The following is a 26468-nucleotide window of genomic DNA, read 5'->3' as shown; positions in this document are numbered from 1 at the left end:
GACCATCAGCTACTTCCTGGTGAGTTTTCACTCTTGGATTCCAGATTTGCTGGGGCAACTTACTTTGTCCAGTTCTTGTTCCTGCTGCAACTAATCACAGATTCTGAAGCCCTTGGGCCTCGCTGGGAGGATAGCTCCCTCCACATTGGGGTTATTGGCCCCTGCCACAGACTAACGAGATCGACGTTTGGGGAGGACGTGTCAGAGCTGTAGAGAGAAGTCTCTTGCAGTAAACCCTATGGTCCTCGGGTCTCCTCTGCACCAAATGTTTTTAACAAAATATCTGTGCTGAGTTTCTACAGGCTGCGAGAAGCAATATTCTGACAAACCAGAAGGAAATCCCTTTCTTCTTGTCATTCTTGAAAAAGCAATAATGATGGAATAAAATGTGGCAAAAATTATAATTTTATCTGTTGCTATTCTTGAGTGGCACCAGATTTCTTACAACTTCTGTGTTACTGATAGAGAAAATGAGATGTGTTTTGAAGCCCAGGATATTACTTGTTCCAAGCCTTTCCTTTGGTTTCTGAAATGGCTAAATTTTGAGGAGAAAAAAGAAGCAAAAATAGACTAGGTATCTCTGTAATTTCTTTCCCACCTGTCTGCAAATACCCTGAGTGCAATACTTTGGCAGAAGAACCAGGTTAGGTGAAGATACAATAAAGGGTTTTTCTTCCTCTAGACGAGACTGTTCCAGCCAGTACGCATATTTGCAGATAAAGCTAACCAACTGCAGCTGTACAGGCAGAATTAAATCAACCTCGTTATTAGGGGAGACCCAGGTATATGTACTGCCAAAGTGAGAACGTGCTATTTCTTGTGGTTTGCATCTAGAGGTCTACTTATCCCATTACCAGTAGTGTCTAATGGGGGAGGATGTGGTGGACAAGGATGAGTCTGTTCCATGCCTTGCAGAATCTACTTTCTATGTGTGTCCATTAGGTGCCTGATTTGAAAATCCACTGGAACTTTTTTTATTGAAAGCACAAGAATATCTTTGTAGGCAGGACAAACTGATACCAAAGGATATGCTCTAAAGTAATTTCTCTGTTGGCATGTGGAAGGAAGACTTGAGCTCTTGAGCAGCTCAGATATGTAGGGGATGGGTAATAAAGTGCTGGCAATTTTCCTTAATTCTTCTTTAAATCAGATACTTAAATGCTGAATGTATCACTTGAGAACATGATGTATACTTGTAACACCTTGTTGGAGGACTTCAGGTCCAAAAATCAATGATGACGTTCCCAGGGATTGCACATGTCACAATATTATTTGAAATGCCATTTAATATGGCATGCACCAACCCCGCTGCAAGGTTTTGATGCATGCCAGCACCGTAGCACTGGTGATTTGGGGGACAGTGCTAGACGTTGTGAATGTTGCAGCAGGTCTATAAAACGAAAACTAGACTTAGGCAGAACACATGTAATTTGACATTTTTAGTGGGAAATTTTCACATCTTGAAGCAACTTGCTAACGATAGTAATAAGAGAAGCAAGGTTTGTGTGTTTGCATTTCTTCATTTATATTTGATGATTTAGAAGTGCTAATCTAAAAAGCACCTTGCCTTGCTAATTTCTTTAGGTCGCTACCACTAAAATTACCACATACCAATGGAATATGGAATTATTAGAAGGATCTTTTTTTTTTTTTTAATGGAAAGATAGGGAAATGTGGGTAGATAAGAGCAGAAGAGGAGACTGTATCGCTCTCTGCAACTACCTGAAAGGAGGGAGTTGGTCTCTTCTCCCAAGTTACTAGTGATACGATGAAAGGAAACGGCCTTAAGCTGCATCAGGGGAGGTTTAGGTTGGGTATTAGAAAAAACTTCTTCACTGCAAGAGTGGTCAGGCACTGGCACAGGCTGCCCAGAGAGGTGGGGGAGTCACCGTCTCGGGGGGTATTTAAAAGACGTGTAGACGTGGCACTGCAGGGCATGGTTTAGGAGGCCTGGGGGTGTTGGGTTGGTGGTTGGACTTGATGGTCCTAGAGGTCTTTTCCAACCTTAATGATTCTATGATTTATGATTTATGATTCTATGATAACCTGGGGGAAGTTAATCATGATGCTTTATTTGTTAATTGCTAGGATTTTTGCTTGTGTTCTTGTGTGTATAAATTTATAAATTGAATTCATGATGGCAGTTATGTTCAGTTCATTAGTGCGTATCCAGAAGTAGGCAGGAAAAAGGGGTACAGAAGAGTCATCTCATCTGTTATATCTGACTCAGATATTTCAAACTATGGGATATTTTTATTATTTAAAGGTCACTTCTTGAAAGCTTTTATGAAATTCTAGTCACATCTGTTGTCACTAATTGGTGCTGTGTCGTTTTACGCTCCACAGTTCACTAAAGAGGTGGAAGTTGGTGCTAAATCTGATGAATGTGTGCTTATTTCAGCAGGCAGTTCCAGGACGATGCTTCGCAATATTTCAGAAGTCAGAGAAAGGGCAGAGCAGTGGGCAGATGCCATGTAGGCTTTTTACAGTCCCCACTGAACGACACAAATTGGCATTTCTTAAACGGCAATGTTGCTTTCCATAGCGAGGGATACAACCACGCTAATGAAATCTGCCTCTGTATTTGCACCATGTAACATAAACATTTGCTTGTATAGCTTTCTAATCAATTTATATGTGTAATAAGAGGAACAAAAACTTGATCCCTTTTTTTTTCCTCTATGACAAACCAAATCTCATTTGGTTAAAACTAAACATAGTTGCTTTTTCTCAGTGTCATTATTTACAAAGAGATTCAAAGCTGTGCCACTGGAGTGTGTTGCCGACAAACAAGATGTTATAGGAAAATAGCCCCAAGACTTAAAGAAAGACATTGAATTGCATTTTCTGTGGTAAATATATTCATTTCCTCTCAGAAAAGCCGATTTAGGATAGTTCCCTGTTCAGTCTTACAAGGCAATGCTAGACTCTAGTCTAAGAAAATAACATTTGCACATGCTGTATCTGGTATTTTTCTGATTGCTGCCAACAAGAAAAAGACAAAAGGAATTGAAAACGGAATAAAGCGAACAAGTTGATGTGTTTTTGTTTGAGGTTTATCAAGCTTCTAATCTTATGGGTATAATGGTCTTGGTTCCTTCACAGGCTACTTAGGAGGGTTGGTTTCTGCTGAGTTTATTTGGGAATTCAAGGGAAAACAGCAGTGTAAAAACTTACAGTAAAGTTGTCTGGGTAGAAAACTACTTTGCTTGTCCGTTAAAAGATCTCTGTCTCAATAAGAAGTATTGGATACAAATCAGAATAGAACAAAATTCATTGAGGTGAACTAGTTGTACCAATTTATGCTGTGAATGTAGGCTTTAATAAGCAACTCAATAATCGCAGGATCTCATGGAAGATTTCTTTGTATTTGCTGTCTTAAAAATGAGCAGAGCAGTCTGTGGACAAGAACCCAGGTCTGTGGGATCAGCACCCTTGAAGGTATTCAAAACTTGGCTGGACAAGTCCCTGAACACCCGTACCTAACCTGGCATTAGCCGTGCTAGCAGGGGATGGACCAGATGGCCTGCAAAGATCTCTTCCAGCCTAATTTGTTCTGTAGTCCTGTACTAATCGACTCTATCTCCACCTGCATCTTTCCCTACCAAACACATTGTACTGAGGTCGGTCAGTATAGTACACACAAGTGTAATTGTGTGATCTCTTCTTATGTTGACAGGTAACACACAGTATTGTATAGTTCTCCTGGAAAAATAGCTTCTGCTCTGTGATATTTTTGAAAAACTTCCCGAGTCAAACAAACAAAGCTAACTGGGTCTGTCAAACTGGAAGTAAATGTTAGGTACTGTTCACCGACAGACAGCAGTATTATACAAAAGGCTGAATTGTTTACTGGAGGGTCATAGAAGTTACTGTAATTTAAAGCTTGATTATTTTTTTTTTTACAGTTACAGTTATTAACATATTGACTGCTGCTGAGATAGAGGCAAGATGTGTTTACGTGGTAAATGCAAATGTGACTGTAGAGTGAGGCCTGTCCTATTCTATCTTAAAAGAAGGGCGGGGAAGCCAATATCTTCTGCTTTCAGGTTTGTCAGTGTTTCCTAAATTGTGCCTGCTTATGTTTCCTCCTCAGCGTTGAATCCAAGCCCGTTATTCATAGTAACAATTCCCATTTCTGTTGTTTATTGGGAGAGACATGCTGAGGTAATTACAGAGGAGGGAATGGGCACTTCTAATCTATAGCACTGTCCTTAAGTCATACCAGTGGCTATCCCAGCATGAAGGCAGTGCAGACAATAAGAAGTGAAAATGCGATCTCATTATTTCTACAGAGTGCTGTGAGGCATGGCGTTAGAAAACACCATTCTTGCAAAGCCTGAACATCTCCAATGTTACTACCTCATCAATCAGATCTGGTTTCATTTACTCACTAAGTCAACTAAAGTATCCTAGCTGGGAGCTCTTCAGAGAAATACTAAATTATGCTAACTTCAGATTTGACCCATCATAAATAATTAAGTAATGTAATTATTGAGGCTGTTTCCCTGGGTGCGTTAACAGTAGGTTTAGCATTCCAATTTACAGGCAGCTTTAAATCTATGTTGAAGACGCTTTGATCAGTACACCCTCAGATAAGATTTACAGTGGCACAAGAATAACCTGATAAAGTAGGAGAATAGTTTTTAATAAATTAAATTAATAACAGCAATTACGTACCAAAAATATCATAACCTGTGTGAAAGATCAAAGTAGTAAATGTATTGCATTGAGATAATATCCTTAGTTTGAGAGGTTTTATATTTTGTACTCTATAAAAGCATAAATTTCTGTGACATCTGACAAGACAGTCCTTACCTGCTGCCAATAGGTATGGTAACTACTAGGAGGGGCTTAATGCATTTATTTATAACAACATTTTTTCCTCTAAATATTACGTGATTCCCGCCCTCCCAGTTTCCCCTTTGATTAGCAACTCAGTTGACTCCGTTTGAGTTTTGCTAAGTATTCAGAGAGGAGCTGACCCTAGCGCCTGCATACTTGTCAGATACGCTGCTCCACTTTTAATGGGAAGGTACAGTGGTGTCTGCTGCCCCTCTCTTTAATCAGGCACTGACCTGGCCTCATTTTCATCTAAAGCAAAGCCAAACCAGTCCTATCAATTCTAACAACAGAGTGGTTTGTCACGGAGCTTAAAGGTCACTAAAATAGAATAGGTGATATAATTAAGTCTTCGTTAAACCCACTCTCATAACATGGCATACCTTTCAATCTGAACAAGTTAGGTATGTCTAAAAATTTGATCATTTCAATTCAAAGTTTAAACATTTAAGCATCTAAGTGCTTACAGTGAGCCAGATATTGGCCGCCTGAATAAAGACTCTTTGGTCCAGCCTGTTGATGCGTTTGTGCAGGTTGGGAGGGATAATCTGGCTAGTCCAGTGCCTCAGTACCATTGGAGGTAATTTCTGTTTGGTCTGTCAGGACACATTGAGAATCAGAAGGACAAAGATAGATGTTACTACTTTATTTCTTTTGCATGCTGTAATTTTAGGGTTGGGAACAAGACTTTCTTATTCTAATTGAGCACATGACTATTGACATCTTAAGCTCTTTTCTGCCTTCCTGCTCTACAGGCTCCATTTGCCTTCCCCTCGTGCTCTCCTTCCACTCATTTTCTCTGATATGCCTTATTGCCATTGGGCCGCTCTCACCTTTAGGAAAGGTGAACACTTTTAGGAAATACCTTATGATTTTCCATTAAGATTTGGGTGGGTTTTTTGTGTGTGTGCTTGTCACTTTAGGACAGGGAGGAGGAGGAAGAGAAGACTGTACTCACCTCTCAAGAATAAATACCCTGCCTTCCCACTGACTGATTATCTAAAACCTCCAGCAGGTTTGGGAGTCCCAGGCACGCATCCCACAAGGCAGTCCTTGCAACAGCTGGGTGCTGGATGTAGCTGCCACCCGGTGCCACAGCTTTCTCTGTGTGCCAGGTGCGCTGGTCGTCTCGGTCGGTGGTTTCCTGGCATGCCCTAGCACTGGGGAGCCCTCAGAGGCTGGTCTTCCTGCGAAGGCCCCTTAGGGTGCTTCCCCTCCCCAGTACCGGGCTAACGTTGTGGCCTTTCTCCTCGTCTCCACGGGAAGGGACTGGACACATGGGACGTCCCAGTGCAAGGGCCGTGCTGGTGAGAGGGAGGAGTGCTGGGGCCCCTTGCGTAGGGCGGGCTGGCTGACGGGCGCGCAGGAGGCGCGGGGCAGTGTGTTGCGGGGTCTCCTCTCCGCCGCGCTGCGGCGTGAGCGTGTTCAGCCGCTCCAGCTCCACCTTCCCCTGCTCGAGATCTGATGCTGTGGATTGCTCCCGCTGCAGAGAGGGAAGGGAGCCAGCCATTTGCGCTATGTCAGTCATACTTCCCCATCTTCCGACTGATAACGTTTGGCTGATTTGAGAGCGCGTACGCAATGCAGTCTTGGAAAGGGATGCGCGTGAGTGGGGGGAGCTGGCATGAGCGATCGCATCCGAACGTCGCAGTCGTTCTTCAGTCTCCCCCAGGCAGCAGTCGCTCTTCTTGCCTGTACCAGCCACTTACTCATTCACAGCGCAAATGGTCTTGTTTGTGTGACGATGCTAATTGAAAGAGCTGTTCCAACTTCGGTATCTATTTGTTTGGTTATATCACAGACAGTAACTTCTAACTTAATAAAGCAAACAGACAAATGTTCAGGAGTTACTACAACAGTGTAAAAGTGTTTGGGTTTTTTGTATTTTTTTCCCCCCAGTGTGGCAGTGTGAATCCAAAACACAATCCCCATCTGCAGCCAGTCTGTAAATGTTTAGAAAGGATGTTCTAATCGCTCTCATCCCTGATCCTACAGAGTTATTTAAATGAAAGGTAGCCTAGTTTGGATTAGAAAAGTGTAATTCTCACAGATTCTATGATCAGTTAGTGTAGCCTCCTAATCTGTTTTTTACGTTCCCCATGTTTTTTATAATCAAATGCACAAAAAAAAAAAAGGGTGATTGAACCCTTTTAACTATCAATTTAGTCATATTATTAAGCCATCTTAATGCAATAGATGATTCCATTTGAAAGCCATTGAAGTATGTACAAATTTTGTATCTGAAGCTGGGCTGGATACTTCTGGAGATTTTGTCTGTCAACGTACACAGGAGAGCCACCAGCAAGGTGTGACAAGTCATATGAGGAGCGGCGGAGGGAGCTGGGGGGGTTTAGCCTGGAGAAGAGGAGGCTGAGGGGAGCCCTTCTCGCTCTCTGCAGCTGCCTGAGAGGGGCTGGAGTGAGGGGGGGGCTGGTCTCTGCTCCCAAGTAACAAGCGATAGGACAGGAGGAAACGGCCTCAAGCTGCATCAGGGGAGGTTTAGATTGGGTATTAGGAAGAACATCTTTACTGCAGGAGTGGTCAGGCACCGGCACAGGCTGCCCAGAGAGGTGGGGGAGTCGCCATCCCTGGGGGTGTTCAAAAAACATGTAGACGTGGCACTTGGGGACATGGTTTGGGAGGCCTGGGGGTGTTGGGTTGGGGGTTGGACATGTGATCCTAGAGGTCTTTTCCAACCTTAATGATTCTGTGATTTATGAGGATTATGTGGCATGTGGAGGAAAGCTTTGTGCCTTTTTCATTCTACGCATCCTTCAAATCCCAGTGCTCTTTCAGTGCTGTATCTTTCTGTCACATGGACTTCAGGCATTGATCACCTGCTATTTTACAGTATGAAATCCTCAATTCCAGTCACAGATTTAATCTCTTTTAGAAAAGAAATTGTGGCCAAGGATGTTTATGTTCGATTCAGCTGGTTTATTTCAGATTGAAAGAGAGAAGGCAAGCAGCTTGGATCCAGAAATGAATGATGGCTACTTTGCAGTATTGTCAGCCACTGTGACCTTAAACCAGGTTAGAGATAAATCTTATTAGCAGTACTGATCTGCAAACAGGTAAATCCTCTGACAACAGTAATGAAAGCCAGAAAACTGATTTTTGCCAGTGTTACTGGAGCAGAAATTTCTACTTTATTGTTTTACAGCATGGTATTTGAAATACAGCTTTCTCATGCCAGTGCACACATTTATTAGTGTTAAATCATACCAGAGGAGAAATCATCTTTGTTCTCCACTCCATGTTAGCTGGACAGGCAATCGAAAAGTCTGGATGGTTTTATAGCAGGTACTTTCTGGAAAGCAGTGTCAGGGTTAATACTGTACAACCTGGCCTGGTATCTGTCACTTCTTAACGATTCTAATGGATAGCATTTGGAATTTCTCAGTTGCTGCTGTTAGGAAAAAAAAAAAAAAAGCTAAAAATAATATTTTTAAAATTATTTTTATATAAATGCCAATCGTACTAACTTGCTGCCTCTGGGAATTTTTGTACTTAAACCAAAGATTTTTATCCCATCTTCAGTTTCTTAGTGTTTAGCGCTGCCATCTGATAAACCCAGTAAGCATAGATGTTCCAGAGAGATATAAATGTTTAATAACAAAATTGCTATTCTAGAGTAGTTTTCTATATGATTTGTGCAGATGCCAGTGTTTTCTATTAGCTGTGCATTTGTTTGAAACTTATTGGAAGAATCAGGCAGCAGGTGCTGTTTAAAAAATGATGCCTCTCTGCCAGACACCGTCCGCTGCCAGGCACAGCCTGTTTGGGAAAGGTGAGGTTTTTAAGGAAGCGTCAGTTTCTTAAAATTTCCACTTTTTCTTTACTACGTATTGTCCTTGCTGAATGTATGAGAACTACAGCAGAGTGGTGATGTGGGTGCTTTGAGGAGAGTCTTGTGTTATGATTTATCACATATATACGCTGTGATTCAAGGAATCATTCGTTCAGGTACTGAACATCGAGGGCAGTTTCACGGATTGAGGTCCAACAGGTTTAAGTGCTGCAAAGATCCTGTGTCAGGGTCACAGGGAGCAAGTGCAAACACCGGCTTTTTCTAGATCCTCCTTTGTTGCGAGTTACTCTGTGCGCCCAGTGTCCCCCAAACTGGTCTCGGAGCTCTCCCCGTGCTTCTGCCTTTCAACCCTTCCCCGGGAGCGGCGGCGGCGCTGCGCGGGTGCCGAGGTGCCAGGCTGCCCTTGGGCAAGGAGCACGTTGCTCGGGCGAGGGGCACGAGGGGAAGCCGGCAGCTCAGGGTGGGCTGCCGACTCTGCCGCTCCCGAGGTGCGCGGTTAATGTCGGCCCTGGCAGCGGAGTGCTTGCTCTACAGTCACTTAAAGCCCAGCTTTTTCCTCACAGATCCACCAATAATTCATCTGTACCTGGGTGTTTGAACACTCAATTACCATATATTTGTGTAACCAGACAGCCGGATTTCTGAGGCAACTTTAGAAGTCCCAGATGAGATGTTCAGCTATCTGATATGCATGTGTAACTATCGTTTTGGGTATTGTTCCAGCTTGCGTAGGTAGACCATTAGCTGTGCTTAAACAAACTGTTAAAAAAAATATTCTTGCTCTTTTTCAAGTGTAACTCTGTGTAACTTTAAAATAAGACACGCTACTTGTCTGTGTCCCCCCCCATTAAGCCTATTGCATTTAAATACCAGAACTGAGTCATGCAGGTTTAACACGTTTGGAAATTTTCTAATTATGTTTACATTCACAGCAGAACTCCAATGCAAGTGTAGTTGGATTGAGAGAAATAATTAGCGTGCCAGAGATGTGACGACGACTGAGAGTGTGCAACGGAATATTCCAACTTCCATTAGAAAATAATGACCTTCTTGGCTGAATAAAAGTATTTTAATTAAATACCAACAATTCATAGTAATCAGTGAACCTATTAGCCATGAAATTTGATTCTTTCATCGTGGTCTGTTCAGTTATGTATTTCAGACAAAAATGAATATGTATATAATTTCAAGCCTAACGTTGTGCAGTGTTTCAAAATACTACTGTAGCATCTCTGCAGCTTAGGAAAGTGAAGCCTTAAACACTTTTTTTGGAAAAAGTTGCCACATGATTGACAAGAATCAGCAGTTAAGAGTGCTGTTCTTTAATTCAGCAGTCTGATGCTTCAGCGGAAGCTTGACTGGCTCCAGCTTGTTGTCTGATCAGCAGTAGAAAAGCAATTGCTTCTTCCTTAATTGGTTTCATCTCTTACTGGTGGCTTTTACCATCAGTGAAACTAAATGGGAAAATTTCCTTAGTGGAGTAAAAATATTTTCAGAAATTAAAATTATTTGCATGAATTATTCTCCAGTCTCGTTAACAGCATTTTGGAAACCTCTCATAATGGACTTTCTGCTCTGTTGCCAACAGTGAAACAAGTAATAGGACTTTTCAGAGACAGACTTCTAGTAAAAAAAAAAAAGAAAAAAAAAAGGATTCTACAGTCATATTTTGCATAAAAAAAGTGATTTTTTGCTAGAAGCTCAGGCCTGTTATATTGAGGGAGATACACCCTTTAGCTGCCTGCAGAATCATTACAAGATCTACCTGCTATGTCACCTCTTTCATGGCAAAGTTAAAATCATGCAGATGGCAAGCTTTCGCTTGCAAGTCTTAAGCTGTTGCTATGTGGGGTTCATAGGATTTGAAAATACTTCAGGCACAAGTGGGGCACTTGCAGACTGGTAGGTCATCACAAATGGTTAGCGGAAGTGAGGCATGGGCAACATTTATAACTGAGCAGCGTGGGGTTTAATTCTGTTCCCACTGAAATGGAAAAGAAAACAATTACAGTTTGCCTTACGCAAAGAAGAATCACAGTTGGGAACTCCAGCGTGACACAGGGGAGGTGCAAAGGGACTTGAGCGCATCTTCTGCTTCTATAACTTTGTCTTATGTCAGGAGAGTAACTGAACTAAGGACATATTCAGTAATTTGAGGTTCTTTAACTGTGAAAAGATAAAGCTCTGGAATTCTGTGTTGAAGTGCAAGGTAGGGATTTGTTAGCTAGCAGGGTGTTCACCTGCTTTCATCTTGGTGAATAACTTGATTTTTCATCAGTTGTATAGCGGAGCAGCTGCAGCTCTGCAACTCTCCCCTGAGAGGCTTTTCCCCTTGCCACAATATATTTGTATTTCTTTCACCAGCTGCCAGGAGCCCTTACTTTACCTCCTTGAGATACGACGCAATGTCCTTCAAAAACAATGATCATCTCTCCGTTCACTGCTGAACCTCTATCACTTTCAGTTATCTATAAAGGTATCCAACTTCAGAAGCTGTAATAGTATCGTTAAAGTTGGTTGTATTGGGAACATGGCAAATAATGTTTTGAAAATTTGCTCAGAGTTTTCAGATCAGAAGTCATGCTATTGTCTAAATAGCCATTTTTCTCCAAAACTTTCTTCCTACATAGTGTTATATAACATAACCGTTCATATTAAGATCTCCAGACTTCTTAAAGCACTGGGAAGATTGTCATCTCCTCTTCAAAATGAACATGGGAGAGAATTGCGTTTTCCTCCTTTCTTTTTTTTTTTTTCATTTTTAGCTCTACTTGTAGTCAGATGTCAGACACTAGATCTGTTTGTTCTTTGCTTCCAGTTTATTGAAATTACATCTAGAAAGCTGAAATTCTAGAAAGCTTTGAGCAGCTGGAATAGTGGGCTAAAAGGAAATCATTATAGAACAGTTATTGTAACTTTCCATTTCTCCTGCAGTCTATCCTGTTGAACATACGTAAAGTGGAGTCCTCAGAAAATTTCTGGTGATGTGATTAGATAACGATGATAAATTTTTTTTACTACAACCTCCCTGAATCTGCTAGTGCAATTGTAGCTGGTTTAAATGCATTTGGGGAAGGTATTAGCTCTTCCGTTCAGTGTCATTCTGTTTTAACTTTAGATAGCCATGTATTTTTGTACTTAATGCTTTATTTTCCAGCGATGATACGTTAATGAAATAAAATATAGTGACGTCAGACAGTGCTTTAAGCCCACGGAAGAAAAATAGAGCTTCATCTCACACAAGTCCTTAGATTAACCTATAACACTTTCTTGAATACCACCACTTTCAGTTGTGACACTGTTTAAAGGTAATGGATAATGCTGTTGTGTGTGAGAATACTGTTTTTTTAAATGGCTAAGCATGATCTAGAGAAGCAGCAGTAAATATAGCTGACTAGAATCCAGGTGAATTTCTTGTCTGTTATATGTGGGTAGCATGTCATTTTGAACACCACCATGGTGAATTCTGTGGTTGTACAATGATTGCCTTCACATTTGCATTTATAGTTATTGTAAGTGCATTAATAACTCATCACTGAAATAGCGTGGTACTTCGAAAGCCTTTGGCCCTGCCTCTGCCATCAGAGCACTGCATAATAAAAGCCAGCTTTGAGAAAGAATGCTGAAAAAAGTTGCATTTTGCTGATCCAAAAAAGGTCATGGAAAAAGATGACAAAGCAGGCCATCATTTTGCATTGCATTTTGAGACATTTGAAACGTTTGTAGGAAGAAAGGGTAGCTCAGCATAATACTGCTTCAGCTTTTTAGATGTAGTTTAAAAAAAAAAAGGATTTTGGATAAAAATAGTTTTTAACCAATTTGTCAAGTTCAGATTTTCTGTACAACCAAATTATGTAGGTGGTTTTTTCTTGCTGTAGTATTTATTTTATTATATTTACCAAAACATGAAGAGCGTGTCCATTTTATACAGACCGTAAGGGAGACAAAGTGCAGGACAGGAAGTCGTCAAAAAACTCAAAAGAGGAAAAATGTAAATATATTGCATCTTTAATACATATATAAGCTGTTTTGTGTTCCTAAGGCCACTAAATCTTAAGGCCTAATGATTTAGCTTCCTGCACAGAATCATCAGACTTTAATACTGGTGTTCCCTTTCAGCTGTGGCAGGTTCCCTCTCTCACTTCCATATTAGCATTTGGTGAACACAGCATTTAACCTTGGGTACGCTGTAAAGATAAAAAAGTGTTGGAAACAGCTCTGAGGAAACCAGAGTGATTGCTTTGTATGACCACAGACATATCACTGGAATAAAATTGATAGTGAGAGATGTTTGACTATAATTCTGCATCATCAGGGAAAAATAGTGAGCTTTGAAATATTGGCATAACATAACAAATTGAGAGACTGCTTTCAAAAATACAAATCAATATATCAATGGAAAAATTACATTTGACCTCATGGCAGTGGACTCTGTCATGTGGGTGTGCACCTTCTGGGCAGGAATTTATGCACTCTGGTTTCTGTCTGCTCTGAAGAAGACGACAACAGTCTGTGTGCAAGTGATCCCACTGCGCCTAGAAGCCTGAAGGCCTTTCGAACTGCTATGTTATATCTGACTGTCGTGCTATATTGGCAAATTGAAAGGCATTCAGAGGGAAATAATTGTAGGAGAATAGAGGGATTTAACCTAGAATGAATGATTAAAGCTATGTCTTTATTGCACATATTCATATCGTAAATGATAATATTTTGACTTAAGTTTTTGTAAAGCCGTACCAAAATATTTTGGATCCATACCAGAAATCTCTCTAGTTCTACGTTGGTATAAATAATAAGAATAATAGTAGTGATGTCTGGGAGTTAGGGAGCCGTAACATTCTGTGAGTAGTAGAAGAATATAAGCATCAAAATGATACTAGTATAATAATATAACAATATAATGATATAATGATACTAGTAAAAAACTACCACTAATTACTAAAAAAAGTGGAAAAATATGGGCTGAATGTCAAGAAAAACTTGATGAAGGGAAGACTCCTGGAATGTCTTCCTGAGAAATTAAAATACCTGTTTTTTACACCACTTAAGACTTCCTTAAGATTAAATACTTTTAATTGGAAATAATCTTTGTATGTAATGTGGTAAACAATATAATTTAATGATGGTAGTAAATATTGACACCCACAAAAAATATTTACACATCCTCCAGTGAATTCTGTTTATCTGATTCATTAAGAAAAAAAAGAGTACAAATATATATTGGCATACAAAGGATGTGAGGAGAGAGCAGACAGAGGAGTGTAAAGATGAAAGAAACATTTGCTGCCTGTTAAGTTCCTGGAGTTTACACTGCTTCTGTGCCTCCATGGAAGAGAAGGAATGATGGCACAAAACAGAACAGTAAAACGTGCCTGCTCTCCTTTTTTATATACAATTTTAAATAAAGGCAAAGCAAGGGCACTCAAAGAGTCTGTCTTGAATATTATAATTTGGCTTCAAATTCAGATGTTGAGGAGAACCATTTCCTTGGCTCGATGCTCCTGTAAAATCTTTCTGTATTCTCACTTCAGGCATCATGCTGAAAAGAAGTAGTTAAAAGAAGTGGCTTCAAATTTTTGCATCCTAAAGGATTTTCTGAAGTTTTCTTTCTGTCATATCACTGAGGATGTTTCTAAAGAGAACTGGTATTTGATCAATAAAACATTTACTGAATACACTTTAAGCTGAAGCTATACTGTTGCCAGAAAAGGAACGCATTTGGAGCTAAATTAATAATTAATATTAGCTAAAATTAATAAATATTTTAAGAGAGATAATGCAGAGGGCTATATAGGAGAACAGGACTTTCCTATTTTAAAGTCTGCCTACAGTCAGTTGATTGCGATTGCCTGACTTTCAGTTGTGAATTTGATTTGCCATATGGCATGAGAATAAGAGAGCTAGGCTTACCACAGGAAGATGGTATTGGTATGCAGACTAAAATGGAAAATCAGATTTCCTTCCCAGATCACTGTAAAAAGTGTGTTCGATGTTAACTTGGGACTGTTGCGGCAGGCAAGTGTACAAATTCCTTTTAACGTGGGTTTCATTCTTTCAAACCATGAGCTGAAACCTGCTGGCGCTGTTAGAAAGAGCATTAATGCTTTTTGGTTGTTTTTGTTGCTGGGTGGCTGTTTTGTTCCTGTTTTTTCTGAGCTATGTCTTCTTGAGCTGACACAAAGGGTCCGAGTGATGCTGCTTATACCCATCTGTATGATTAGCCTTACCTGGTCCAGGATGGAAATAATCTTTTCAGGGGTTTCTAAACCCCTTTTTTTCTGAGCTTATTTCTCAGTGACTAAAGATGGAGTCGATGACAAAAATAATAGGACAAATATTATTCTGGCGGGACAGATATATTGATACATGTCCATCATATGAAGTCACACTTTTTTAAATGGAGACTAGAACTTAACTCCATTTAATTAATCACAGTGCACAGAGAATCCTACCTTTAAAAACAAACACACAAACAAAAAAAAAGCTAAAACTTGCAAAAATCAAACAAAAAACCCCAACCAAAACCCAGAAAACATTATGCACTGATAATATGCATCAAAGTAATTTTGTTGATAGACTATTCTTGTCTTTCGAGTTTATGATGATTCTGGGCTATGTAGAGAAGAAAATCACTTTAAAGACTCTGAAAAGCTATAATAAGTGAATGGATGTGTTTGGCCATGGAAAATCCTTTGTCTTGGTCTGGTAAGTTCTGCGATGAGTCTTACGTGTGTCAGCTTTCCAATGTCTCGGTATGAGACGTAACAATTAAAATAATAGTTAGTTTGATGTTATATAATACCAAATTATTCTAATATGTCAGTAGTCCTAATACAAACCTAGCGTGATGGATGAGTTCAGTTTTGGCTGGATCAGCCTGTCTGAACTGGTCCATCTGGAGTATTCCCCTAAAAATTAATTTCCACTCCTACACTTGAGATTTTTTAGCATGGAAGTTGACTGTGGTGTAAAACAGCAGTAAGCAGCAGGCCTTACGGCTGGCAGGTTGTTGTTTGCAGGTATAGCCTCTGATGCGCTGTCCTCCAGCATAAAAGTTCTGTAGGTGTCTTCATGCGCTTCAAGCTCTGTATAGCGAAATTAAGCCTGCAGACAAGGGTTATGTTCTTAGTGTGTTCCAAAGATAATAGATTGAAAATAATTTTTTCTTATGTACTCAAACTTGCAAATCCTTAAGCGTAGAGGGAAAAGTTCTAAAGCAAAATGTATTAGAACTACTCTCTTTGAAACTGAGAATTCTGTTGCAGTATTTATTGTACAGTATTTGACTTTATAAAAAGAGCTGAAACAGCTTTTAGATTTATAAATATGTCGATGTTATAAAAATGTGCTAGTAGTTGCAAAGTTTCTGTATTAGCAAGCAAATACATTTGATTAAGTGACCATCTGGTAAAATTCAGTGAAAACACTGAATTTTGGATTTTGCATGTGCTGAGTAAAATGTGGGTAAGAGCCATAGCTGCATAAATTGAGTGGGTAGTAATTGGACCATATACCTTTCAAGCCTACTCCTATCAATCTAAATAAATATTGTTATTCTTGAAGCCATTTTGCTTAGCTGATCCACCCCGCCTACGGTCAATTGTTTTCCCACATTGTAAAATTTCTGTGAAGAATGATTTGACTTTGTGCATCTTCATCTGTACAAGGGTGGATGGCCTGATTTTTGGTGGGATTAACACAGAAATAATTAGGCCCTGTGCTCCATGCCTAAACCATGATTTGAGTCCGCCCCGTTGTCGTACGCATCAGACCTCAGTGTCATGGCATTTCGAAAGGTTCTCACCGATGTGGTAAAACGTGGCTAAAAAGGATATGCAGGTCAGGCTACCATACTGGCCTTCCTAGAGCTCTCTTGGGCTATGGCACGCTAATAATAACAAATTCAATAATAATTGCAAAAATCATCAAAGAAAAAAATGAACGTAGTTTCCTTAGAAGAGTTGCTGTGACTTCTGTTCATTGAGAGCTGTAGGAGCATGACATGTTTGCTGGTTTGACCGTAATGCATCAATGGCTGTGTGGAATGCAGTGGTCTTTTTCCCTCATAGCCCCTGGAGCACCTGTAGCCTTTCCAAGAAACCTTCAGCATTCATTTGTAAGATATCAGCCTGTCAAAAAGGTAAACTACTTAAAATAGGAAATGTTACGATCTGCTGCTTTAATATTTCTAAGTATTTAACCTGGAACCCATACTTGTGCTTTTTCCTTTTTTATTTATTGCTTTTTTTTAACAACATGGTAAGGTTTTTGAGGCCTATTATTTTATTCCTATAAAAATGAAAATATTAAAAAGGTTTAGTATTTGTCCTGGGAGAATGGGAAGACTAGATATCACTGCTATATTCAGTTTTGTCTTTGATCCCAACCAGGTTTGAAGTGTGATTGCCAGAGGTGAAAACTAAATTGTTTTTACAGCAAGAACCATTTTAAGGCAGGGAATGCAGTACCAGTTGTTCTGTTCATAATTTACCATGTACATCGCTACGTCTTCATCTCATATACTCACGGAATGAGTAATGAAGTGGTGGTTATTTTATAACTCCATCTCTTTCTCCCTAACATTAAATATTGAGGCTACAAGCCCTTTCTGAGAATAATGAGATGAGGAGCTTAGAGTTGTTTCTTCGATAAACAAAACACTGCAGTAAATATGAATGAATCCGAATTCTGTTGATTCCACTTATAAATTAGAGGAAACTTGTGTGAAAGGTGTTCTGTGAATTCTCTGCTTCATGAACATCCTATAACACTTTCAAAAATTGTTACAAAATTGTTGGAAATAGTTGCCTATGGGTTGCTGAACTTCGCTCTTGTTTGAAGTGAAAGATGCTGTGAGCGAGTAAGAAGAAAGCTGAAGAAAAGACATGGCTGTTAAATAGTTTCTTTAAAAATGTAAAAGGAGCGATGAATAGATGTGTTTTATTTCCCACTGCTAAAAATGAATGAATAGTTGTGTTTTATTTCCCACTGCTAAAAATGCAATTCTTGCTTTCCTACTATGAGTGTTACAAGTCTATAATTTCTGTTATTTTTCTTTAAGTGGAGGATGATGATAGAATACCTTTCGCTGGTGTTTCTGGTGCAATTTTGTTGTAAATGTTCAGAATGAGGTCTTCGGGTTTATTTCAGCCAAGCTATACTGGCTGACTTGGAAGTTTGTCCTTTTATATTCTCTGATGATCAATCCCAGGGTTGAATCTAGGGAAGAACCTAGCTGAAAATATTGTAGCATACAAACCTGTGTTGTCTATATTTTGCGATGCGTTGCTTGCTGTGAACCAGAGTGGCTTTGTCCAGTCGGCGCACGACACCGTGATGTATGGGAATTTACACATCGCGCATCAGCTGGGGGCTGTTGCAGTTGTCAGTCTGGCCAGCCACCCGTCAAAATGCTTTCAGTCTACTCACTACCTGGTTTTAAGGATGTGGGCAAGAAAATCACTACCGAGAGGGCAAAGTGCTATTCCAGCTTACTGTGACACTTCAAACACTGTGGCACCAAGTCACCTAATGTATGACTTGATCATCAACAACTGCAGAATACTTAAATTAACAAACGCCCGCTACAAATAAGCAAAACTTAACTGAGATCCAATCAGATCTTAAGTCGTGTGCTGTGGTGTTTCCTTCTGTCCTTGTTGTCTTTAGGTCAGGACCATCTCTTTTGTTTTCTCTTCTCTCCCTTGATTCCATCAATATTATAGGCTCCTGGGTTAAACTAATTTTTACCCTGTCCAGTCAACGTCCACCATAGCCAGCTGAGTCTCTTCACATTTTCCTCCATTTATTGCCGTCATCTGGCTGGCTCAATCTAGTTCATGTTATTGGTGAATTCAGTTAAAGGAAAGAACATGTGCTGTGTTACAAGGTCTGCTTTGCCTCTTCTTCTTGCTTAGCAAACATATGACCAGGTTATTCTGGGAGCTGCAATATGTCTAAATAACAATATCTGCCATTGCAGTACAGTATGATGAAACTTGTGACATTCTGCAAACACTGTTAGGAATTTTTAACCCCAATATTGCTGTTTGGGGGTTTTTTTTAATTGTATGCAACACTTGCAATGAAGGAAACTCATCAGATTAGTGTGCATCAAAAGCAGCATTTTGCTTATGGCCAACATATCTCAAATTATGTAATAAATCACTTGTCCAGGTGCAGTAAAATACATTGGGTCAAATTATATATATTTTGCTATCACTTCAAATTAGAACTATAGCATACTTTCTAGTGACATCCCTATGTGGTTTAACTTTTATGTTCCAATGGTTATGTACGTATAACATTCAGATACTTTAAAATACCATCAATCAAAATTTCCAGAAATAGAGGGTTTTGGCGGCAACTGCTGACGATGCATGCTGTTCGCATCTTTGGACTGTTAGTGCTTGATAGCGTCCCTCTAGAGAGCGGTGCTAATGAAGATCTTCCAGTTCACAAATATGCATGCTTTTCCATTCATGTTCACAAAATATACGCTCTACAGGATGACTACAGGGTGCGTAATATAAAATATAAAATATCCACCTGCTTAAATATTAATTAAAATAATCTGCTTGTGGAAGGACTATGTGGATGGGTGGGGAGTTGTGTGTGTGAGAAATCCCCAGAGGGAAAATTTCAAACTGAGGTGGGAATGTGGTGGGAATAAGAAAGATGAAGGATCTTGTAAATTTTCTGGGGAGGAAAAAGAAACCCCAAAAAAACAAGACGTGGAAGCTAATTGAAGTGTGATGTTCCACAGCAGTCAATTCAGTGGTCATTTAGATAATTAGGAGGAAGCCTAGATGGGGAGATCCTTGTCTCTGCCCTAGTGATGCACCGCATAGTTTGTGCTGTGCATCTGCTCAGCAAGTCCAGGCCATTTGTGTTGGCCACAGGCCAGTGTCTGCAAGATAAAATGCATCTTTTTTTAAAGTCATTTAAGCCTCATTGCAATACGTTTCTTGTTCTTTAATTACCATGTAAGCTTTCTTCAAGATATAACGTTACACTGTGTAGCTACTTCTCTGTAAAGAATTGAGTTGAGTAAAATTAAGAACTTCTTGCTGGAACGGTGACATTTCAACTCAAGAATTTTTTTTTTCTTCCACTATTGATTTTCCTTGCTATGCCAAAAATTCTCCTTAGCGTTTTCTAGCCAGATGAGCAGGAGTGCTTAATTTAGAGAGAACATTGCTTTTTTTAATACTGATATATTAAAAGTAGTTCCACTGTTTACCTGTTTCCATTGGAAAACTTCCAGCTTTCTCTCTCCTGCTTAAGCAATGCTACCGAGACATCCTCTAGAAACACAGAGCTATGAACAGCAGACTTTGTGACAGGAGGGACTTCATAACTCACCTGGAAGTTCATGCCTCAGAAGTTACAGCCTTTCAGCGCGCTGGCGAGTGGCGACTAATGAACTGGAAGCCTCTGTACCGGCAGCAGGCACGCTTCTCAGCCGCCTTCTCTGAAAGGATATGGACTTCGCTTACGCATGGCGTCTTGCGTTCGGATCAGATCGTAGAAGGTGATTTATCTTCTGTGAATGCTACTTTGAATTTTGTTTGGCTGGGAAAGAAGATTGAGTTGAATGGCTAAAACATGGAAAGCCATTGGCTGCAGTTGCTTTCAGTAAACAATGCTGGCATAGAAAGAATTTTGCCTTTTATATGGTTGTAGTAATAAAAATATGTCAAAATAACAAGGGTAAAGAGGTCTGAGATTTTCAAGTACAGGATCACTAAAAATGGAATTTTTCTAGTACTTTCAAAAACTTACCTCTGAGTGGAGACATGCTAATATTTTTCATAAAAGTCAGATTTATAGGTGGTTCTTTGGGCCTTTTCTAAGCTTATTTTAAAATTCAAATGTGTCTAGTCTTCCTTGGTGCTAATCCTATGTAACTGCAGAAAAAAAGAATTGATTTTCTTTATTGATGTGGCTATTTCTGCCCAGGCTGTAAAGGGAGGACATGGTTTTTATTGATTTGGCCCTGAACTTCCCTTACTCTTGATGAGCACAAATGAAAGAACCGCTCTGGAGGTAGTCATGAATCAGGAAGGGAGCTGGTACTGCTGCCTTGGCCAGACTCTTGTTTCTTCGCTGTATGAATTACACATTGGGTTACCATCACGGTAATTAGAACAGGATCCAGCTATTCATGTATGACCCCTAGTAAGAGGGTTGTTCCTTGGAGTGCTTGATCTCTGCATAATGGTGAAAGGAGACATTTGTAATATAAGCATAGAGGAAGGTTGATGGGGCTGAAACCTTTAGCAGTACTGGAAGTGTTTGTGCGTTGCGAGGATGTTTTGCTCGTTTCTGTCAGAAGAACAAATGAAAGGAGTTTCAAGAGAAGGTTCATGAGGAGCTGTCAGCTGATGTTTAAAGCTATGTTAGGGCAGATTTGTACAATATTTTCCAGCGCTCTGATGGAAAGCAGCTGGGGTGCTCAGGGTTTTTAAAATTCTGGATACTTTACTTATAAGCCTATTCAGAAGCTGACTGTTGTGGTACTGAAGAGTGGTTTGAAATTTAACCTCCAGGAGATATGGAGATGCTAGCAAAGATACAGGCCATCTACAGGACACTTTGCAGGACCAGGTGTTTTTCTCTGGAAAAAACACTGTATGTCATAAGGCTGGATTCTCTTCTCTGTGACGAGTCAAACAGTTCAGTGCTACTACTCCCGATGACTCACATAGTGCTTTTGTAACAGAAGTTAGTACTTCATAGGTAGCTTCTCCTGCTTTTTGTTTCCTTTGTTACACACGCACACACTCAATATAGAAGCTTGACTTTTTTGGAGCTTTTGTGTTGATGACAGAAGAAAACATGTATGTCTTTCAGAAAGAATAAAATCTTAAATAAGATGTTGTGTCATTCTCCAAACCGCATCCTGCCAGTAACGTGATTATTCTCCCACTCCCTCTTTATTCTAGTGGATAAGATGAACTTATTACTTCAACTTTGTCATGAACTGGATTTACTCTCTGGTTTTACTCAGGTTTTAAGCAGATCTAAATCACGTTGTCAGCGCACTGCTTTGTACTATCATCCTTTAAAAAAAAATAATTTCATAGCTTTGTTGTATCGAGCCAAAGGCTGAGATAAGGCTGAACCATTTCTTGTATGTATGTAATTTAAAAATCAGCAGAGAATATTTTTTTTTCACAGGAATCAATAAAGTATGAATATAAAATTGTCAGGTGATAGCAATTGTGCGATGCAAAGGATTAATGACTTGTCCTTTTATTATCAGGGACTGAGTTCAAGCTTAGATACAACAAATCAGAAATAATATTATGCTGCATGGGCCTTAGTAGTATTGAACGAAAAGAGCTAATGTGTATAATACCCCATTCCAGCTGGGAAATATTAAGCACTACTCTAATCTCTTGCTTTCTGCTCAGATCAGCTATGGATTCTCAGTCTAGTACTTGGTTGTTGATCATTCTTTACCATCAGGATAAGCCTTCTCCACAGCAAGAAGAAATTAATTTTAGTGAATTCATATTTGTATGTGCTCACGAGGTTGCAGTTCTCCTTTTAGGTGCGTTTCCAGGCAGGGTCTCAGCAGATGCATCAATAATGAAGCGAACAGGGGCTGAGCAGCCTTCTGCTGGGAAGGGGAGGGTGGCTAATTCCAGTTCTTTGGGGAGGGAGCACAACCAACACCTTTCTCTTCAATTTTTGACAGTGGTGGTTGCTATGGAAACCTTCCTAGGAATGACCTCTTAGTGTTTAAATAAATAGGCTGAAAATTTGCTGTTATTTTTCTAACAGTATCTAATTTTCTTTGGGATAAGCAAACGACAAATGGATGCAACAGTCTATCGATCCAGCCTCCAGAAAATACATTAAGTAGATTCAGTGTGCTGTGTGCATTTAAATACGCCTGTTTGCTTGTCAAGAAAGCATATAGACAAGGGCAGGGCATGGCCCTGATACTCTAACTCAGCCCAGAGTTACAGTTTTAATTACACCTCTGAAGGAACTATGAATTACCTTGTGAAACATCAGTTAATACCTCAAATAATTAGCTTTGATAAATTGAGTGAGTGGGGCATTCCTAAGTAATTGCTTTGTTTCACCTGAGAGATTTTTGCATTTCAGTGGTGGGTTAGCAATTCCCATGCATGCCTTGTAAACCCGCTTGTAAACACTTTGGGAATGAATGCAGTCAGGAGTAGCTGAGGAGGAGTGTATGGGTTGCACAGGGTGCCATAATGATCTGGGGGAAGGAAAAATGTTGTGTTAACATGAGCTTGATTTCAGTGTGAGCAGTGGCAGTATTTAAATAAGTAGGTATTTAAATAAACTGTGATGTATTAGTAGAAGTGGAACAAGAAGGATCTGTACAGCTTGCCAAACGCATTTGAGGTAATACTGCGTGCTTGCTCAGTTCACTTCCACAGAACGGTAGCGTCTCACCTGTCCATGCGCAGAAGTAGGCGCTGAAGAGGCAAGCCAAAAAATACTTTAAATCTAGAAGCGGGCCACCAATTTCAAAAATTCATTAACGCAACAATGGGACATTATCTACTTGTGGGCAGGGGGGAAATGCCTGTGTGCAAGCAAAGGTGCGTATTACCAGGTCAGTCTTGATGAACAAGCGCAGACATTTATAATCAAACTATAATATTGGACTGGCAACTCACGGTTTCGAGAAAAATATCTCTTCAGTCAAGGTGTTGCATTGTATAGGATAGATTTGTCTGATACGCTCTGCAACGTCTGGCATAGGACAACGCTTATGAAGTGGCATCTGTTTTAAAGCAATCTGAGTTTTTAGTCAAAACTTTTAAGGCAGTACCTGCCACCTTCCAAGTCTTGATAAATCATGGCTAGTCAGGACAAGCACAGTTCATATCTGGTGGCGATTTTTTCAAACAATGTGATAGCTTCTAGTTCATTATTCTGGAGATTTACATACAAAAGAAATAGGAAAGCAGTAAAACTGCCCTCGTGCTGACACCAGCATAAAAGATGAATGCTTAGTACAGCAAAGAGATGGAGAGCGCATAATTGCGTTCCCAATCACCTGAGCTGAAAGATGTTCTTACGTGAGAAATTCATTCAGAGACCTGAATTTTGGCTGCATTTCCTGTGTTGTGCACTGTACAATGTAACACAGAAAATTCAATTTATGCTAAAAGAAACTAATTCTAAAACAGATCATTGTGCTGAGTACAATTTACCATATTAAATGAACAAGAGCAACAACTTATCAAATAGAGTTGATGTGAGAGATTTACATAGCCTTTCCCTGTAGTTGAATAACTTTTCAGAGATTTGCAAACCTGTTGAAAAATTATGTTCGTGTTCAAAAGCTCTGCCTGGAATCATAGAGACAACGAGTAAATTATGATTTTCCTGAGATTTGTGGTGTCACACCACCTTATCTGCCCGTTTCTGCACCTGAAAGTTACACGTGTGTTCTCTTGGTTATTGTGTGGGTTTTTTTGTTGTTGTTGTTTTGTTTTCTTGCCATTATTTAACCAAAGGAAGCTATTTATAGCTAATTATCAGCTCTGGAGGAAATAGGTGTTTTACCGGTTTATCCGATTTACCTCCTTTTTAATTTCTTAAACCAATTGCATTATTCTAATCAGCTCGTACCTTTTAAAGATGTAACTAAAAGTAGGCTCTCATAAGTTGTTTTACATGGTTCCAATCTTCCATGTAAACAATGAGGTATTGGGCTCCTACTTAAGGAGTTCACATGAATTAGCCTTCTGATAGAATTATCCTTCTAACCTTTTTCCCCAAGTGGGAAACACTTAGAATAGAAAAGACTATTTCAGTCAGAAGGGACCTACAGTGATCATCTAGTCCAACTGCCGTTGGAGTCATATGTTCCCTGACCCAATAGGGAATCGTTATAATTCCCTGTATCGTGGGAAAATGGATGTTCGGTCCCTGTGAAACCATTTTTACTCCATTAGTTTACTTTTCCTAGTTGTTTGTCCGTCTGCTGTTGCAGCCCCCAGGGCTGCTAGGTGGAGCTCAGCGGTTAAGCGGGGGCCTGTGCCGGCGGTGGGGGAGGCAGCACCGGTGCCTGCACTGTCTCAGCCTGCCCTGCTCTGCAGCTTCCTTCCCTTAGAGGAGAAAAACTGTTAGAAGCCAGGCACCAATTTTTATATTAGAAAAAGTATAAGATTATTAGTATAATTCCATTTTTTTATCCCCAGATAAGTACAAAAATTTGAGCTTTCTTCTGTGTAAGTAATCATTCTTTTACCTGCTTTTAAGATTTTGACAGGCTTGTTATATTTTCTTTAGCTGTTTGCATTTTGTATAAACTGTTTCAGCCAGCATAAACTTACTTACATAATGTTTTTAATCTTTTCTTTGTTTTAAAGATGAAGGAATTCAAACGTAAGGAAAAATAATCATCACTGCTTTTATGTAGGCTTTGCTTTTTTATAAAGGCTGGCTGTTAATTTCTCCAGGAATTGTTTGGACTATAAAGGTATTTCAGGAAGAACTATTTGTGTCCTGTTTATCAGTTGGCAGTTTGCTGATTCCACCCATGAAGGCTTTTATTTAGAGAAACAACAGAGCTTGATACCACCTGCTTCTGAGTAATTGCTATCCATGCAGACTTGGTCTGATGCTTGTGACTAGAGCTGGAGATCAAAGTCTCTCTTTTTTATTCTTACCCTGTACAAGAATCTTCATCTTCCTAGCTTGGTTTGTGAGTATCTATCTCACACACAAAGCATGAGCTGAGTAAATAACTAATTAGCAAGAATGTGGTATCTAATTTGAAAACAAACCACAATTTTTGGAAAGAGTTTGTTTATGAAAATGGGAGGCAGGAAGGTGTCAGCAGCTGGCTGCGTCACTCTGCTTTGGGAAAAAAAATTAGAATATAAGAGAGGAGGCTGCAGAGTATTTTATGGTCATTGTGTGCAGCCTTATTTTTATTCACAAATATTAATGGTTGAGTGCAAATTAGGTATTGTTGTATGCCTATGAAGATTTGTGTGAATGCATTTGTCCTACACAGTTGTCTGTGCTTAGCTATAAAGGGGGAAAAAAAGTTAAAAGCCAAGCAGATTAATTATTTTATTTCTGTATTTGGACTTACAACTTTGTCTTTTTTCTCCCAAAGCAAAAAATTCCCTTGCTCAGATGGCATGGAAGTAGGTCGATGGCACTGTGCTCCTGAGAGAGGCCCGGAGCAGCTGCAGAGGCTTCTGCTGCAGGCAGGCAGAATCTGCACCCAGGAGCTTCCCTCCTGGGGCATCGGTCCCACGTAGCTGCTGGTACGTCCTCTACTAGCACCAGCAGCCTCCTTCCTACGAAGCTGCTTGGCTGGTAAGGCTTCATGGAGCCATTCTTCTGTCCCCCGGTACAGTGTGCTTTCTAGTCTTCTCCCACATATGTGCATTAGAGACAAGCTCTTGATGATAAGTACCAACATTTCTCTCTTTGTAGCTGTTACGTGATAGAAAGGAGGTTTGGAGGTAGATTGATTTCTTCAAGAACTGAGCATGCTTTTCCTTTTTGACCTGATCATCACCATATGTGCTTGTGTACATAGCGTCTTGTGTTTGAAACACGGCTTGAGGGTCAACATAGGGCAAATGCCCAGAGGAAAATGAAGGTTGTAGCTCTCACTTCACTGGCAGTTTCCCTGCATCTCAGATGTTACAAGTCTCTCTTTCTTTCCTTCCTCCCTGCCTGCCTGCCTGCCTTTCTTTCCTACAATTGTTTATATTAAATATTGTGTTTATATAGGATCTAAATCAAGACAGCTCTAACTCTTGTTCAGTGGTATTACTGAAGAATGAATAAAAAC

At 39.9% G+C, this 26468-nt stretch overlaps 1 protein-coding gene across 3 annotated transcripts in view; it reads left to right on the top strand.

Moving 5' to 3' along the window:
- Positions 1–26468, top strand: part of NRG3 (neuregulin 3) — a 417497-nt gene that overhangs the window by 64281 nt on the left and 326748 nt on the right. The window lies entirely within an intron of this gene.

Source organism: Phalacrocorax carbo, chromosome 13 (genome assembly GCF_963921805.1).
Source record: "Phalacrocorax carbo chromosome 13, bPhaCar2.1, whole genome shotgun sequence".
Lineage (NCBI taxonomy): Eukaryota > Metazoa > Chordata > Aves > Suliformes > Phalacrocoracidae > Phalacrocorax > Phalacrocorax carbo.
This window is presented reverse-complemented; position numbering and strand designations above follow the sequence as displayed.